At 50.8% G+C, this 16,699-nt stretch overlaps 2 long non-coding RNA genes across 23 annotated transcripts in view; one reads left to right on the plus strand and one right to left on the minus strand.

Moving 5' to 3' along the window:
* Window positions 1-16,699, plus strand: part of LOC144248627 (uncharacterized) — a 189,577-nt gene that overhangs the window by 159,060 nt on the left and 13,818 nt on the right. For 19 of the 22 annotated variants that reach the window (XR_014952347.1, XR_014952351.1, XR_013341937.2 and 16 more), the window contains exons 1-3: window positions 14,898-15,032; window positions 15,118-15,431; window positions 15,512-16,681. This is a non-coding gene — a long non-coding RNA (uncharacterized LOC144248627). Of the gene's footprint in view, window positions 1-14,425; window positions 15,033-15,117; window positions 15,432-15,511; window positions 16,682-16,699 lie in introns of those variants that run through there. The other 3 variants (XR_014952345.1, XR_014952340.1, XR_014952352.1) reach the window with 3 other exon arrangements.
* LOC146763345 (uncharacterized) lies at window positions 1,553-8,646 on the minus strand. Its single transcript, XR_014952355.1, has 2 exons — window positions 7,778-8,646; window positions 1,553-6,416 (listed from the first exon to the last, which is right to left on the minus strand). It is a non-coding gene; the product is annotated as an uncharacterized LOC146763345 (long non-coding RNA).

The following is a 16,699-nucleotide window of genomic DNA, read 5'->3' on the forward strand; positions in this document are numbered from 1 at the left end:
ATTTGTAACTAGACGCCCCTGAGACATCTCTTCTCCATGCTGAACAGCCTCAGCTCTCTCAGTCTTTCCTCCTGTCCCTTTACCACCTTCACAGTGCTCTGTCAGACTCTCTCAAGGAGGTCCGTGTCTCTCCTGTCCCGAGGAGCCCAGAGCTGCACACAGCACTCCAGACGTGGCCTCAGCAGCGCAGAGCAGAGGGGCAGGACCACCTCCCTGCCCTGCTGACAATACTTTGTCTAACGCAGCCCAGGAGACCACTGGCCATCCCTGCAGCCAGGGCACACTGTTTGCACAAGTTCTAGTAGCTCCAACGGGGCTCAGCATTTCTGGAGGACTCCACTTGAGAGATTCAAGTCCCATAAAAGTGCTGAATAAACTCACTGCGAGGGATTACGAGAGCAACCGATGCATTGTGGAGAGACAACTGGCTAATGAAATGCCCTGCATCCAAGTAAATGGGAACAAGGGAAAGACTGAGAATTTAATGTACCTGCTCCTGCTTCTAGCCCACTTGTCCATATTTGCCAGGCTTTGTTTGCCTAGAAAACTTTGGGTACTTCCTCCTGGTTTTCCCTGATGACTCATGCTACTTTCATCCCAAGCAAACAACTCTGCCATTTTTTACCCTTTAGGAAATAGATTCAAAACAGAACCAAAACTGCTTCAATAAGGGACTACATTTTGCTTTGATGAAGCCTGTGTTTACTAAGCTAACCTGATCTGCTGCAAGTCTGCATGCCCCCTTCCCATGGGGGTTCCTCTACCACAGTCCAAAGGCAAAATGAGAAAATGTGCCTGGGCTGGGAAGAAACAGAAGCCACACCTTTGCAGCCTGGAACAAGCTTGAAGAATGCAGTTTGCCCTCTGAGAGAGCTCTTTGAGCCCAGTGGAGGGGGCTGAGAATTCACACTGGACTCACTTGCAGTAACCCTCTCAGACTGTATTAGGTGTGTTTGCAAACAGGCATTACCTCATGGCAGAACAAGGTGGGAAAAGCAGGACTGGTACATCACACACTCTTATATACACCAAGTTAGAAAAACCCCTGTTAGGTTAATGTTTTTATACCGGTTTACAACCATGGGAAGCCGTGCCTGATGCATTACATGTTCATCCCTAGGTATTGGTATCCTTTCCGCACATGCTGGACAGATGCACCCCCATCGTTCATGGCTGTACTGTTATGAGCCCTCGAGAGCCTTGCCTCACATTATTTTTTCCTCTCCTCATTTTATCCTAAAGCATTGGCATATTGGTAAAGCCTGTACCTCTTGCTTTTCTTATAGCAACAGCAGTCACTGGAGGGAGAGGCAGAGGAGCTTGCCATTGCCATATTGACAGAAGTCAGCACTTCAGATCCCTGTTACTGCCTCAGAAAGAAAGATCTTGCTCTACTCACTTTCATCTCCAGCAAGTGCCAAATTATGTCAGTGTGAGAAGCTGCTCTGTCTTCTCCTTCCGTTCACTGGTGGCAATGAGGCACAGACAAAAGATAAGGAAGACAAAACACCCAGCCATAGTTTGTGTTCAGCTGGTGAGTTTTTCAAACGCCTTGGCTGCACAAGGATAGGCAGCAATGGGAATTTTCTTTCCAGACAGAACCATACACTAAAACACTAAAAGCAGGCTAGTCTTTGCCTGACCTACAGATATCCAATGACTGATGTTTCTTTAAACTGTCATAAAACATTTTATATGGGACTGCAAAAGAAAAAGCAGAAGGACCAGTGAAAGATATTAAATTATTCAAAGTAAGGAACTTACTCGGAGGCTTTAAATACAGTGCTTAGGATTCTGCAGAAGATGAGCAGCCAGTTCATTCAATAAGACCCAACCAAAATAACGGTATGCATTTCTTCCTTTTATAGGTTTACGGCTAGAGGTGTCCAATTCCCACCTAAGTGACTCCCCTGGGCATAGGCCAGAGCAGTCTAATAAGCTCCTGTGGCTTTCCAAGAACTGAACAAATGAAACAACACAAAGATGAGTGTACCTCAAGAGCTGTTTATGGAATACATTTGAGCTGGACTTAGTTTATCTGCATCCACAAATGCTTTAGGACTGTCACATTACACTTGCAGGCAAATACACACACGCAGAGAAAGGCATGTGCAGCCCCATGCAGAGATCACCTATGAGCTGCCAAAGAATAAGATGCCATGTTTAATACCCAAGAGTCTTGTGTTTTTTAGGCTGCCTGCTGAAGTTGCTGCTGACCTATACACTTTAGGCTCATCTAACATTGCTGGGGAATTGATGACTTTTAAGTCTGAGCGTTCAAGACTTTCACCCAGCCTTGGGTGTTTTCTCATTTATGTTTTAAGAAAGTCCATCTTATATTTATCTTCAGGCAGCTACTCAAAAAGAAAAAAGGAAGGCACAGCCCTCCTTCAGTGCATCCAGACTGTTTTGAAGAGACATCCAAGTAAAGCTTTTGAAGAGCCACAAACATTAACCTGACTGCTGTTACCCACTTGTGAGGATTTCTGACATTGGCTTCCAGGGACACTTCCCTTTGAAATCACTAATGAGCATCCTCCAAGGTGCCGCACCCTTCCAAGGTGACTGAATCTACTCCAAGAATTTTCTCTCCTTTTTTGAAATACACACGAATAGACTGAGCAGACATTAAAGTTTTACTATTTCTGGTAGCAACACCATTTTCATCACCAGTATCCATCCCTGTGAGCCAGAGAGCAGCAGATCACCTGTCTGTCTTGACACTACTCTTGAGGAGGCTGAGCTGCCATGAGTCCCAGAACACGTGAGTTTAGGAATCCAGGACCCTGGAAGCCTGGGCTGGAGGCAGCCCACTTGGCTTGTTGCAAAAGCCTAGAAAACTTTGGGTACTTCCCAAAATTAATTACAAATTACACAGCTGAAAGCAACGCATTCCTACATAACATTTTCATTTCAATAAAAAAGTCTTTGCTAATTCAAAATACTCCGAAAGTAACTGCTTTGATCTAGAGCCAATACCCTTTTTATCAGCAACCCAACGTGTAGAGAAAGCAAAGAAATACTAGCATACAAAATGTGAGTTTATAGCCAGTGCACTCCCCAAACAGAAACAATCTGTGGATTAGCATTAGCCATCAGCAGTGGCTCTGAAGGGCTGACTTTGCCTCATCCATCACCTGACAAGGACATGGCAACTCCACACTCCGGCAAAATTCACAGTGTTCAGAATTCTTACAACAACCATAGACAGCTGCATGCAATGGAACTACTAAAACAAATTTCTTTTTTTCCCCTCAGTGCAGGCTAGTGCTTTAATTTAACCCACATATTATCACATAGCCATGTCCAGGGAGCAAGTCTTCTCCTTGCTTCTCTTTTAAACATTATCTCCATGGCTCTATGTACAACCACGTTCTACAGCTTTTAAGGCAACTATTACCCAATTCCACCTTTATACACAAGGGCTTTAGCAGACCTGCATCAACTTCATACTGCCTGGACATCTGTTCTCATGTGTTCAGAGGAGAAACGAGAGAAATATCTCACTGCTTGTTCCAAGGCTTTCTTCTCTTCAACTGAACAAGGCTCATGAGTGCTACAGAAGGAATGAGGGAAGTATTTTTTTCTTGGAGCCCAACAATCAACCAACAAGACAACAAGGAAGCCCCTCTAGGGGACTTCTGACCACTCAGGTCATCGATATATTATTATTTTAACAGTCATAAAATCACTTTTGTGATATTTCTCTCCTTGTTTCTTGCCATTCCCCATTTGTCCATCCAGATACATCTACTCTCATGTATCAGGCTGCACAATCCGTAGTGCAGAGACCATGCCTTCACTGTGTTTATGCAGTGCTCATGCAGCAAGAGGACTCTTGTCTAGCAATGAGGGAGGCTTAGGGATATCTGGTGTCCAGTAGCACAAGCAGCCGACAGTTCTTAGCTCTTCCTCAAACAAAATTTCATCTGTTGTATGCAACAGCCACTCCAAGTACAACTGCATTTCGCAAAGCGCTTTTCTGACAGATTTCAGCCAGGCTAAATTATGGCTCTTCCTCTTGTCAGAGGAAGTACCCTTGCTTTTTGCTTTGCCTGTGGATCAGAAAAACATCAAAGCACAAGGCTCTGCCTAATGACTTCAAACCAGAGGCCTCTGGATCCACTCGCAAGAGCACGTTCCCTCTCTGGGTACCTGCCTTGTCCCACCACAGCTTCCACCTTCTTCTTGGTGGATGCCCATTCTCAGCCAAAGCACAGCCATGGCCAGCCACTTGGGGATCATGCCAAAGCCATAACTGGGCGCACTGGGCAGAGCTGCCCACACAGCTGGCACAATCTGGCACATCACCGTACCCGTGTGCTACACAAGTTTTGCTGCCACTGCCGTGTAGCTCACTGGTAACAGAAGATTCACAACAGATAATGGTTTAAATCAAATAACGTGATCTGAGCCCTGCTCTACTAACACAATTATCTCTTTACCTTTTCATTGCTTGCAATAATCAGGTAGTGGCAAGTTAATGAATTTCACAGCACGCGTCACATAGCACCTTGTTACATAGCTGTTTCTTCTGCATCTGCAACAAAATGAAGGGTAAGACTGTGAAATTACTGACAGAAGGCAAGTAACAGTGTCTACTCACCACGGGAGAAAAGATGCCTCCAAGAGACTCATTCCATCATTCCCCTCTCTTTGGCAAATTACAAGAAATTAGCCCTTTTTATTTCTGGAAGAAATACACCACAGAGCAGTTGTGCCACCAGTGCACTGTCACCATGCTGCACCCATGGGCAGCTGATTCTGCACTGGAAACCAGAGAGCAGGAGAGTAGAAGCCTGGGGATGGGGGCTTGGTGGTATGCCAGAGAAGGCAGCTCCATACCTTTCACAATTCTTTCCCTTCGCAGTGCACCTGCTGCAGAGAAGGCCAAAGCTAAGACATTTTATACACATTTTTTTGATCACCCTGTTAGCTTAAGCGGAAACTTAAGTCTTCCCAGAACAATAAAATTCTATAGCATGCAGAGAGAAACGGGCAAGCACCGGAACCCCAGGGATCACTCCCAAGGGAAAATTAAATTCAGTTAGGGATGAAAAGAGCCAGAAAGTAACATGAGGGAAGGTAACAGGACCTTGCAGCCAGCAAGAGGATGGGAGAAGAAGCTGTGCTATCAGCAAGTACCAGTGCTGCAAATGCAGGGAGCGCCATGCAGCCCCGTCTCTGCCAGGAAAGGCTCATGGAGCAGAAGAATGAGCACACGGGCTGCCTCTCAATCTCCTGGCAGGAAGCTTCTCTACTCCCCTTGTGCCTGGACACAAAGCTTTGGGCAGTAAAGAAGGGAGAGGCACGGTGGCACCCGTTCAGGGACGAGCCAAGCTACGGCACACCCTGCCCTGGTTCAGTGCTGGGAACCGACGGTGATCTGGCTACAAAAACCACAGGAAAGATCATGTTTGACCCCTTGCAGCTTTTCTCTTAGAAATCACTTTAGACACTCTTCTTGTGACTAGCGCTCAGCGAATCCTACCAGGACAGAATGGGACGTGCTGCAGCAGCAACCCTGACCATGGCATGGCTGTCCCTGCTACCTGCACGGACACAGCTCGGCCACAGAGAGAAAATCTTTTGTGCCAGGAACGTTTACCAGTGCCAGGTGCTGGTAAGCACTGCTCAGGGTGCTGCTGGCACCTGGGATGGCTCAAAGCTCCATGGTTTGTGGCAACAGCCAAAAAGCACGTGCCACCTCCTGAGGACCTCCACCTGTAGTATCCTGGGCAATTCAAAACCCACTATTCCCTTGTGCCTTTGTCTACCTGGAGTCATTCAGGGAAATGAAAATACACTAACTGAATTAAGAAGAGAAATCTGTTAAGATACATTCGTCTTAGGCCTCTGATGGAGAATTGAAGCACCATCAATTGCCTTCCTTCCTGCTCCTTTAATTTGCAGAATGAGTGTCCATACAGACTTCTAATGAGGTTTAGTTCATCTTCCTGAAAAGGTAGCTTAGTATAACTTTCTTCTACTCCTCCTCTAGACAACTTATGAATTACAGTATTTAAGCACCCTGACTCAAAGGATTCTTGCACTGTGGGAACACTTCCTGCTCAGAGTTTTTCAACAGTTAAAATCTCTGTGCTATCTTTTATGCCAGATTTAGTCAACTGGCCCAAATGGGTCCACAAAAGAGATCTGTATGGATGAATGCAATTCGTTAAAATCTTCTCCTACTTTCACTCCACTGCTGGAAATGACACAAAACGTAAGAAAAAACCCAGTACCTGTTCCATTTTCAGACTGAAGCAACAGCATATTCCTGGCTGCTAATGCAGCAGGGACAACAGCACTGCAGAGAACTCTTTGGATAATCACGTCTTCATTTAAAGAGAACTCAATTTCTTGATCTAAGCCATCACTGCCCTCCATCAGAACAGCCAACATATCCACGACATCTAATAAGTGAAGGAAAAAATGTAAGCAGAGGATCCAGACTAACTGGGAAAACAACAGAGGTAGAATGCAACATTCCAGGAACACAAGGTATCTTTCTAGTTCCCCCCCAAAAAAAAACCCAAAACACAACAAAACAGAAGATAAAACCGAACAAACAAACAAACAACAACAACAAAAAAACCCACCCTTAAATTAGCACGAACAAAATAATTATTCCTACCTCACTAAACCCATAACGCCTCGAACCATTCCAGGGAGGGCGGCAGGAGGGGCGGGCAGAGCCAGGGCCCCGCTCCGCCGCCCCGGCGGCATTTTCCGGCACGCGGCCGCTCCCGGCGTCTGGAGAGGGGCGCGGGGCCGGGAAAGGCGGCGCAGCCCTGCTCCGATGCCGCTCGGCCGCGGCCCGGGAGCGCTGCGACCGCGCCTCCGCCGCCCGCCGGCACCGGCCCCGGCCGCCCTCGGCCCGCGGAGCCGCCTCCAGCCCTCCCCTCACTCACAGACACCGCCCCGCTCGCCGCTCGCTCCCGCCCCTCGCCCCTCCCGCCGCTTCGGCCGGGCTCCGGCTGGGGGGCTGCAGTACCGCCCTGTGCCCACAAGGCGGCAGCACTTGTCCAGAGGGTCCGCGACACGATGGCGGCCCGTGGGGACCTTGACGGAGAGAGGCGTTTTTGCCCATGTACCCCAGAGCGAAGTTGTCCCCGCCACAAACTTGCGCTTCCCTGACAGCCCCAAGGGAGCCCTACAAACTGACGCCAGGAACCCGGGCTGCTGAATTTGCTTTCACCATGTAGATATCCCTCATTTATTCCCAGGGCCCTGCAATCTCCCTGGGCTGCCTGGTCCCAGGTTTCCTTTTCCCAGTCCAAATCTCCCACCCCCAAGTACTCAGGGTTTTTGTTTTTTTTTTTCATGCCGAATACGTGTTGCAAACTGACAATACAAAGCTTGGGGCTTGATTTTCTCTGTGCTGGAATTCTCCTCGAGAAATCTGCCACCGTATAACCCTAACCACAACCACCTTGCTTTGCTCAGAAATCACAACCTTCAGACCAGCATCATGGCACCTTACCCACTGGCCCTCCACTGGCACCTTCCCCAAGCACTCCAGTAATACTCCACATTTTCAGTGGGCATCCTGTCAGACCCTCATCCTTACCCTAAAAACGCACCAAGGAATCCTAAAATAGCCATTAGGAAGGTATAACAATTCTCTAAAAGTCACCAGAGAAAGCCTTCAAAATTCCCCTAAATATTCCTAATAGCCCTGCAAAAAAAAAAAAAAAAAAAAAACACTCAAGGAAGCCTGCTCAGCCTCCAAACCCCTTCCTGTTGCTCTCTAGCCCACAGATGTCATCCCTACCTTTTAGCAGCAGGTCCTGTTGTCCTCTGAGGGTTCCGGCGTTGTCCTGGTGCGAGGGTCGCTGCCCTGTCCCACTGGGAGGCTTCCGGTGTGGTCTCGCTGTCAGGCTTGCTGTGCTGTGCTGCTGTTGTTGGGGCTGAAAAGGGAAAAGGCTGCTTAGGGTGAGGTACGGGTGGCATGAGGGGTGCCGCACCTGTACCCTAACTTGCCTCCTAAGATGTACCCTGTAGCCCTGATCTCCACTGGACTGTCCAGCCCTCAAGGCCTCACCCTTTACCCCTGACCCCTCCCTCTGCCCCCCAGCCCTCAGGCTCTGGCTGTCACCCTCGAGCCCCCCCCTGCCCCTCAAGCCCCCTCTCAGCTGCCCCTCAGCTCCTGTGTGCCACCCTTAATCCCTCTCCTCTGCCCCTCAGCCCCCAGCTTCTCTGTGTCACCCTCCAGCTGCCCCTGCCCCCCTCAGCATCTCTCTGTGTCACCCACTGTCCCCCACCCGTTCCCCCCTGAGGCACAGCCTCTGTCACCCTCAAGGCCCCACAGTGCCCCTCAAGCTGCCCCTCAGCCGCGATGCCATGAAAAGACCCTAAAAACCCATAAAAATGCCCTAAAAAATCCCTCATCTTCAAAACGCCTTAAAACTTTCACAACAACATAAAAATAGCCTCTGAACGCCCTTAAAATACAATAAAAATACCCTACTTTAAAACACCCCTAAAAGCCCCGAAAGAACCTTTTAAAAAAAAAAAAACCCTACATATTCCTAAGAGCTCTCCGAATTGCTCCAAAAACCTTAAAACACATCGATAAGACCCTAAAGACCCAGCGCAGCGAGGGAGGCTGGAAGATGCGGAGCCGCGCTCCCGGCCCCGGGCGCAGCGCGGCTCCGGCAGGAAAGCGGCTCCTCCGGCAGGCAGAGGCGGCGCCGCGCCGGCAGACCCCCGCCCGCTGCCCCCGGCCCGGCGGGGCCGGCACCGGGCCCGGGGGGCCCCGGCGGCGCCCGAGCCCCGCGCCCGGAGCGGACGGAGCGGCGGCACCGGCCGGCACCGGCGCGGCGCCCGCGCCGCCTCCCCCGCCCGCCGGCCCGGCCAAAGCTCCGCTCGGCTCCGCACGGCTCGCACCGGCGCGGCTCCGGCGGGCCCGCGGCAGCCCAGCCGCGCCCAGCTCCCCTTCCGCCCCGGCCAGCCCCGGCACTGCCGGCAGGGCTCCGCGCCGCACCCTTCGCTGCCGGGCCGGGGGCAGAAGAAGCGCCCCGAATGCAGCGGCACAGCCCGATCCCCGCCCTGCCAGCGCTGCCACGGCTGCAGCTCCCTTCCTCTGAAGGCCCGACACGCTCCGGCGCTCACCTCACCCCAACGAGGGCACAGAAACGTAGCCTTCCCTTCAATCGCGTCCCCTAGAAGAGAAGAAAAGAAGCGGCTTGCCTCAAACGATGGCAAAAGGGGGCTTTTTACCTCAGTCCAAACCCCTTAAAAGGGGGGACAACAGGACTGCCCCCTCCAATTCAACCTCAAGAGGACGAAGTTTCAAAGGGAAAGGAGAAAAGTCCCGGCTGCAAAGGCACACTGGCTCACCTGCTGCTTCGCGGCACAAAGGTTTGTCCCTCGGCTCCTCCTTTGAACAATGCTCCACGTATCCAGGTGGCTTTCCAGGTGATCCCCCACACCCTGTCCGAAGCGCCCACCATCCTTCCAGGAGAGAGCCCCGGGAGGCCCCCATAAACTCCTCTCCTCCAGCAGCTCCGTACAAAAGCGATGGGAGGAAAACCCCCTAAATCAGCCGCCGGAGGAGCCGCCCCTTCCTCATCATCCTCACAGCTCACACCGGGGGCTGCTCTGAGCCCTCCTCATCCTCACAGCTCACACCGGGGGCTGCTCTGAGCCCTCCTCATCCTCACAGCTCACACCTGGGGCTGCTCTGAGCCCTCCGCAGCCTCACAGCTCACACCTGGGACTGCTCTGAGCCCTCTTCATCCTCACAGCTCACACCTGGGGCTGCTCTGAGCCCTCCTCATCCTCACAGCTCACACCTGCCGCTGTTGCCGCACTCCAACAGCGTCTCTCCGTCTCCAGCACACAGCCCACTTCGCACAGACACAGATCCAACAGAAATCTGCTACGGTTGTCGGCTTTTCTTAATCCGTCTGGGTGCACGGTTAAAACATGTACGTGCATTGATGGTCATTGAGAGAAAGCTTTCCCCTGGAGAAAACAGTCCTTTTAGCTGCTCTCCAGGGCAGTTGGACTCGCCCTGTGCCTTCTTCGGGGGTCAGGAAAAGGGGCTGAAGACTCGGGGCTCTGATGCCATTTGGGGCACCCCAAGGTCCCCAGGAGAGGGACGCACACTGCGGTGGGGGAGCGGGTGGGTGGCGAATGAGGGGAGGGGGCCACGCTGGGTGCCGTCCCGCAGAGTAACCCAAAGCTGCCCCAAAATTCCCTGGGAGGGGTGTGCATATAACACTAAAACCTGGCAAGTGTTTTGTTTTTACAGCTATTGGTAAAGAATAGGATTCTTAAACTAAATGCACTTGGAAATGAGCCATCTCTCTATCCGTTCATTTGTGTGCAGGAACGTAGGAAGCTGGCTGGGGACGGGCAGTAGTTCTGAAAATCATGCCCTAGCCTTTTTCTCTAGGAACGAACCAAGCAAGTGCCCTGAAACCAGCGGAGCAGCTGCAGAGGCTGAAGGGAACAAAAAGGGCTCCCCGGCACCTTTTCCCTCCGTTCTCTGCCATTCCCCAAAAGGCGTCTCAGTCTCAGAAGAGGCGTTTGTTATGCAGCTTGCCAAAATGAATACCTGTCAAATCCTAACTCTTGCCTTTTGTTTAACGTGTTCTTACTTCCTATTTATGTCATCAAAGAAAGCAAGGAAAGAAGAAATGTGACTGGTTCCCACTATTGCTCCGTGCAGGCATTTTTAAAGGCTGCTGTACTTCTGTCCTCTTTTTCCCCTCCAAGCTTGACTTTCCCCCTCCTTTTTCGAGGTCTGCTGCTTTGGGTGTCCTAAGCAGGGCTGGGTTCCTCGGCAGGGGTCTTAGGACTCGCTACTGCTTCTGCTTTTTGCGAAGGTGTATCAAAGTGTGCCGGCAAAAGGACTGTTTTCTCCATGGGGAAAGCTTTCTCTCAATGACCATCGATGCATGTACATGTTTTAGTCGTGTACCCAGATGGATTAAGAAAAGCCGACACCCGTAGCAGATTTCTGTTGGATCTGTGTCTGTGCGAAGTGGGCTGTGTGCTGGAGACAGAGAGACGCTGTTGCAGTGCGGCAACAGCGGCAGGTGTGAGCTGTGAGGATGAGGAGGGCTCAGAGCAGCCCCAGGTGTGAGCTGTGAGGATGAGGAGGGCTCAGAGCAGCCCCAGGTGTGAGCTGTGAGGATGATGAGGAGGGGGCGGCTCCTCCGGCGGCTGATTTAGGGGGTTTTCCTCGCAATGCTTTTGCACAGAGCTGCTGGAGGAGAGGAGTTGATGGGGGGCTCCCGGGGTTGTCTCCTGGAAGGACAGCGGGCGCTTCGGACAGGGTCTGGGGGATCACCTGGAAACACACCTGGATACGTGGAGCCTTGCTCTGAGGAGGAGCCGAGGGACAAACCTTTGTGCCGAGAAGCAGCAGGTGAGCCGGTGCGCCTTTGCAGCCGGGACTTTTCTCCTTTCCCTTTGAAACTTCGTCCTCCTGAGGTTGAATTGGAGGGGGCAGTCCTGTTGTCCCCCCTTTTAAGGGGTTTGGACTGAGGTAAAAAGCCCCCTTTTGCCATCGTTTGAGGCAAGCCGCTTCTTTTCTTCTCTTCTAGGGGACGCGATTGAAGGGAAGGCTACGTTTCTGTGCCCTCGTTGGGGTGAGGTGAGCGCCGGAGCGTGGCGTCAGTGTCGGGGCTCCAGAGGAAGGGAGCTGCAGCCGTGGCAGCGCTGGCAGGGCGGGGATCGGGCTGTGCCGCTGCATTCGGGGCGCTTCTTCTGCCCCCGGCCCGGCAGCGAAGGGTGCGGCGCGGAGCCCTGCCGGCAGTGCCGGGGCTGGCCGGGGCGGAAGGGGAGCTGGGCGCGGCTGGGCTGCCGCGGGCCCGCCGGAGCCGCGCCGGTGCGAGCCGTGCGGAGCCGAGCGGAGCTTTGGCCGGGCCGGCGGGCGGGGGAGGCGGCGCGGGCGCCGCGCCGGTGCCGGCCGGTGCCGCCGCTCCGTCCGCTCCGGGCGCGGGGCTCGGGCGCCGCCGGGGCCCCCCGGGCCCGGTGCCGGCCCCGCCGGGCCGGGGGCAGCGGGCGGGGGTCTGCCGGCGCGGCGCCGCCTCTGCCTGCCGGAGGAGCCGCTTTCCTGCCGGAGCCGCGCTGCGCCCGGGGCCGGGAGCGCGGCTCCGCATCTTCCAGCCTCCCTCGCTGCGCTGCTTTTGAGGCGCTCCTGAGGAGCTCCTGGGATCGGTGGCTTTTGATCGGCGTCGCTGTAGGAGAAGGGCCCCGGGCGCTTCTTGGTTGTTACGGTTGTTGCTTCGGGTGCTCGTGACAAGGTTTTTTTTGGATTGAGTGTTGTTGTTGGATTTCTTTTTGATCGGTTCTTATGTTTTTTAAGGATGCGTTTCTAAAGGTTTACGCTGGTTTTTATGGGTCGTAGCATGATGTAGAGGGTTGTTTTTCAATTCGGTTGTGGAGGCTTTTATTAGCGCGAGTATCCTGTATGATAACAGTTAATTTATTTGCTTTATGTGGCATTGATGGAAGGGTAGAGGACATTTTTGTATAGAATGTGTATTTTAATCATAGTGCTAAAATAATACCATGGTAAGAGGGGCTGTGTTTTATTGTTTGTTTCTGAGGTGGTTTGGCATTTTCTTATAGGTTGGGGTTTTTTTTGTTGGCTCGTGGAGCCATTCTGGCTGTTTTTGATGAAATTGGTGGGACTTTGATGCTTTTTGATTTTGCTTTTTTTTTTTTTTTCTTTTTTGTGGTATAATAGTCTTTTAGAAGAATTTGGATGATTTAAAAAATATTTTTGTTATACTTTTCATCTAATGTTGTTGGATTATTACAGATGTTTTGGAGCTTTATTTTTTTGAAGTTTCATTTGGATGTATTTATGCTGGATGGTAGGACTGTGTTTTTATTTTTGGGGCAGTTGGTTGTAGGTGTATTGTATGTTTTTCAAGTGAAAGTAAATCGAGGCTTGTATTTGGTTGTTAGAGGAATGGAGAAAAATGTTTTGGTGATGTTAACAGTGGTGTGTTTTGGGGTTTTTGATTTATAGTAAGTCTGGTACAGTAGTGTATAATGGTGGAGTTCTTTAGGGTATGATAGTTTATAGTTAATTCTTACTGGTTTTAGATTTGTGTGTAGGTTAGAGGAGGTTATTGAAGGGTAAGTGGGTGTTTTAGATGAGTTTTAGTGTTTCAGTTTATAGAGCATTTTTTGGATGGGAGTTACAGTATTTTGAGTTGTTTGGTGTCGCTGGTGATGTATTGTTGAGGTGGTAAGAAGTATTTGTTGGGTTTTTTTAAAGAAGGTTTATTGTAGATAGTTTTAGATAGTTGTGGTGGGTTGCTTGATTGTTTTATGTTTTTTAGCCTTTTTGTAGTTATTTGAAATATGTTAGAGTTTTTTGGGTTTACTGAAATACTTGATTTTGAGGAAGTTCCTGTTTAGAATGTATGAATTTTTCTTGGCTTAAAATAAAAAATTTATATTCTAGTTATAGTGAGGATTATTTTTTTTTCTTTTCTTACTGCTATATTTTGTGATATTTGTGTTAGGTTAGTAGTAGGGATAGCTTTACTTTTATACGTTGAAACGAGGGTCGTGCGTACTGGTGTTCATAAAGGTTTAATATTTTTATGGTTCTGATGTGTTAGGTTAATGAATTTATAACGTTTACAAGACTTTTTTTTGTTTTTATTTCAATACAGGCAGGGTTTTCTTAGTTTTCAGGATTTGTTTGGCATAGATTTAAGAGGCGTTATTGAGGGGATAGGACAGGGTGTCTCTGTTAATCTATTTGGCAATTTGGATACTGGGTAAATAAAATTAATATTTTGGTAGAATTTTGGGGTTTTGTTAGTTTAATTATTTATGAATTTGTGTGCCTGCAGCTGTAGTGTCTCTGCTGCAAGTCTCAGTATCCATTCATGTTTGTGTGCGTTAGGCAGTCCACTCGTGTACCAGCGAGTCCCCCCTGCAAGCGGCCGCAGAGCCGCTCCTTCGCTCTCCTGGGAATTCGGGGAGCGGCACACGGCTCTGCGACGAAGCCTTGATCTTTGTCACTTGGAGGTGGCACCAGGGAGCCTCAGGAGCGGCCGAGGAGTTGCTGTAAGTGGGGGAACTACTAGTGAGGGGGACCAGGGTCCACTCGAGTTTTGGGAACGCCACCTCACCTCGCCTGCTCTTCAGCCAGGCAGACCCTGCCAGGAGGGCGTGGGCGAAGCGTGCGGCCCGAGGAGCCCGGCGTTCTCAAGAGAATAATGGTGAGCAGCAGAATTGCTGAGTTGTGGCTGCTGTGCGGCTGAGATCGTGCAGTGATGTTTGGTGTTCTCGATTGTAGCTGAGCACAGGACCACAGCCCAGTGACCATAGGACATTCCCCGCAGGCGAGGCAGCCTCCATTGCCAGGCGACTTGGATTCTCATCCCCAGATGCCAGAGAGATAAGTGGAGGGCTAAGGCCCGCAGAGGGGGTGAAAGCGGGGTGCTGGGAGGGCCTTTAGGATCAGGTTTGGGGGCAGGGATGTGCAAGAAGTGTCCCCTTAGGCCAGCTAAAGGGAAAGTGTCTGTTTTGATCACAGTGCTGAGGTGCTCAGGGCAGAGCAGTTCTGGTGTGTGTCCTGTCACTTGTCTCTGGTGCACTCTGTGTTCTTTGGGTCTCTCAGCTCTTTCTTCTCCTCAAAAGCTCTCTCTCCCTGTCCTGTGTCACGGGTGTCTGCACGTATTTGTCCCACAACTGCTCTGCCCTGCTGCATAGCCTGTAATAGCACAAGTCCTGGGGACTTGAAATTTGTCATTTGCAGGGTGTAGTTGGGCTCTAGATTGTATGGGGAGATTGACATAACATGTTTGGTGATGCTAAGTTGTCCTGCAGCCATTTGATACTAGTCCTAACTTCCTTTCAGATGCAGACAGTTCAGGTCAGTGGCAGAGGGCCCCATTCTTGCGTGAGGATTTTCCCATGATCAGGTCAGTCATTGTTTGCACTTGCAGGAGCAGCCTAAATGGTGACCGTGTTACAGCAGTGTTCTTTGCCTTTATTTTTAGGTGGTCCAGGCAGATAGCAGCAGTCAAGGCCAAGTGTGCCAGGTGAGCAATGGACCAAAGGAGTTTTTTGCTCAGCTTTTAGTTTTTGGTGGAACTGTAAGCATCCACTGTTGTTTGTGTGCTTTAGGGAATCCACTCAGTGTACTCATACCTCTGTCTCCAACTGGCTGATGGACCGGGTTTCATGCACGTGTGGTCTTGCCAGAAGCATTACAGGACCCTGTGACAGAGCCTTCCAATTTTGCATTTCAAGGTCCCCTCCTGGTAACCCACAGGAATGGGCAAGGAGTTGTGGTGAGGCAGGGAAGAGGAGCGAGGGTACCCTCAAGTTGCAGCAATGCCATGTCACCTTGTCTGCCCTTAACCTAGGTGTGCCTTGAGATGACGGTGTCAGAATCCAAGCGCGCCTGAGGTGTGTGGCCCAAGACTTCTTGGGAGACGGTGAGTAGCAGAATTGTCAGGTTCTGGCCCATGTGCTGTTAAGGTAGTGCACTGACGTTTGGTTTTCTTTCTCTTGGCAGAGCAAGAGATAACAGCCTGGTGACAACTGGAACTTCCCAGACAGGCACGAGGCCTCGTTCTGCACCTGATGGGGATTTGCATCCCCAGATATGTGCAAGATAAGTGGAGACCTACAACCCACAGAGGGGATGGAAGAGAGGTGCCAGGTTGGGACTCCCCAGGAGGGGTTTTTGAGTCAATTTTGGAGATGGGGATGTCCAAGAAGTGTCTCCTAAGGCCACCTAAAGGGAAAGTGTCTGTTTTGATCAAAGTGCTGAGGTGCTCAGGGCAGAGCAGTTCTGGTGTGTGTCCTGTCACTTGTCTCTGGTGCACTCTGTGTTGTTTGGGTCTCTCGGTCCTTTCTTCTCCTCAAAAGCTCTCTCTGCCTGTCCTGTGTCACGGGTGTCTGCACGTATTTGTCCCACAACTGCTCTGCCCTGCTGCATAGCCTGTAATAGCACAAGTCCTGGGGACTTGAAATTTGTCATTTGCAGGGTGTAGTTGGGCTCTAGATTGTATTAGGAGATTGCCTTAATATGTTTGGTGATGCTAAGTTGTCCTGCAGCCATTTGACACTAGTCCTAACTTCCTTTCAAGATGCTGACAACTCCAATCAGTGGCAGAGAGCCCCAGTCCTGGGTGAGGGTGTTGCCATGATCAGGTCAGTCATTGTTTGCATTTGCAGGGGCAGCCTAAAGGGTGACTGTGTTACAGCAGTGTTCTTTGCCTTTATTTTTTAGGAGGTCCAGACAGATAGCAGCAGTCAAGGCCGAGTGTCCAAGGTGAGCAGTGGACAGGTACAGTTGGTTTTGCTCAGGTCTCAATTTTTGGTGCAATTCTAAGCATTTATTCTTGATTTTGTGCTTTAGGGAATCAACTCTGAGTGCGCATACCTCCGTTACCAACTGGCTGATGGACCAGGTTTCATGCCCTTGTGATCTCGCTGGAAGCATTACAGGACCCTCTGATGGAGCCTTCCAATCCTGCATGTCAAGGTCCCATCCTGGGAGCCCTGAGGGAATGGCCAAAGTGTTGCGGTGAGTCGGGGGGGAATGAGATTCCACTCGTGTTTCAGCAATGCCATGTTGCCTTGTCTCCACTTAACCTAGGTGTCCCCTGCGATGACGGTGTCAGAATCCAAGCACGCCCAAAGTGTGAGGGCCAAGAACCCGGGCATTCTGAGGAGGATGGTGAGTAGCAGATTTACC

This window comes from Lonchura striata, chromosome 1A, assembly GCF_050655825.1.
Source record: "Lonchura striata isolate lonStrDom1 chromosome 1A, ASM5065582v1, whole genome shotgun sequence".
In the NCBI taxonomy this organism is placed as follows: domain Eukaryota; kingdom Metazoa; phylum Chordata; class Aves; order Passeriformes; family Estrildidae; genus Lonchura; species Lonchura striata.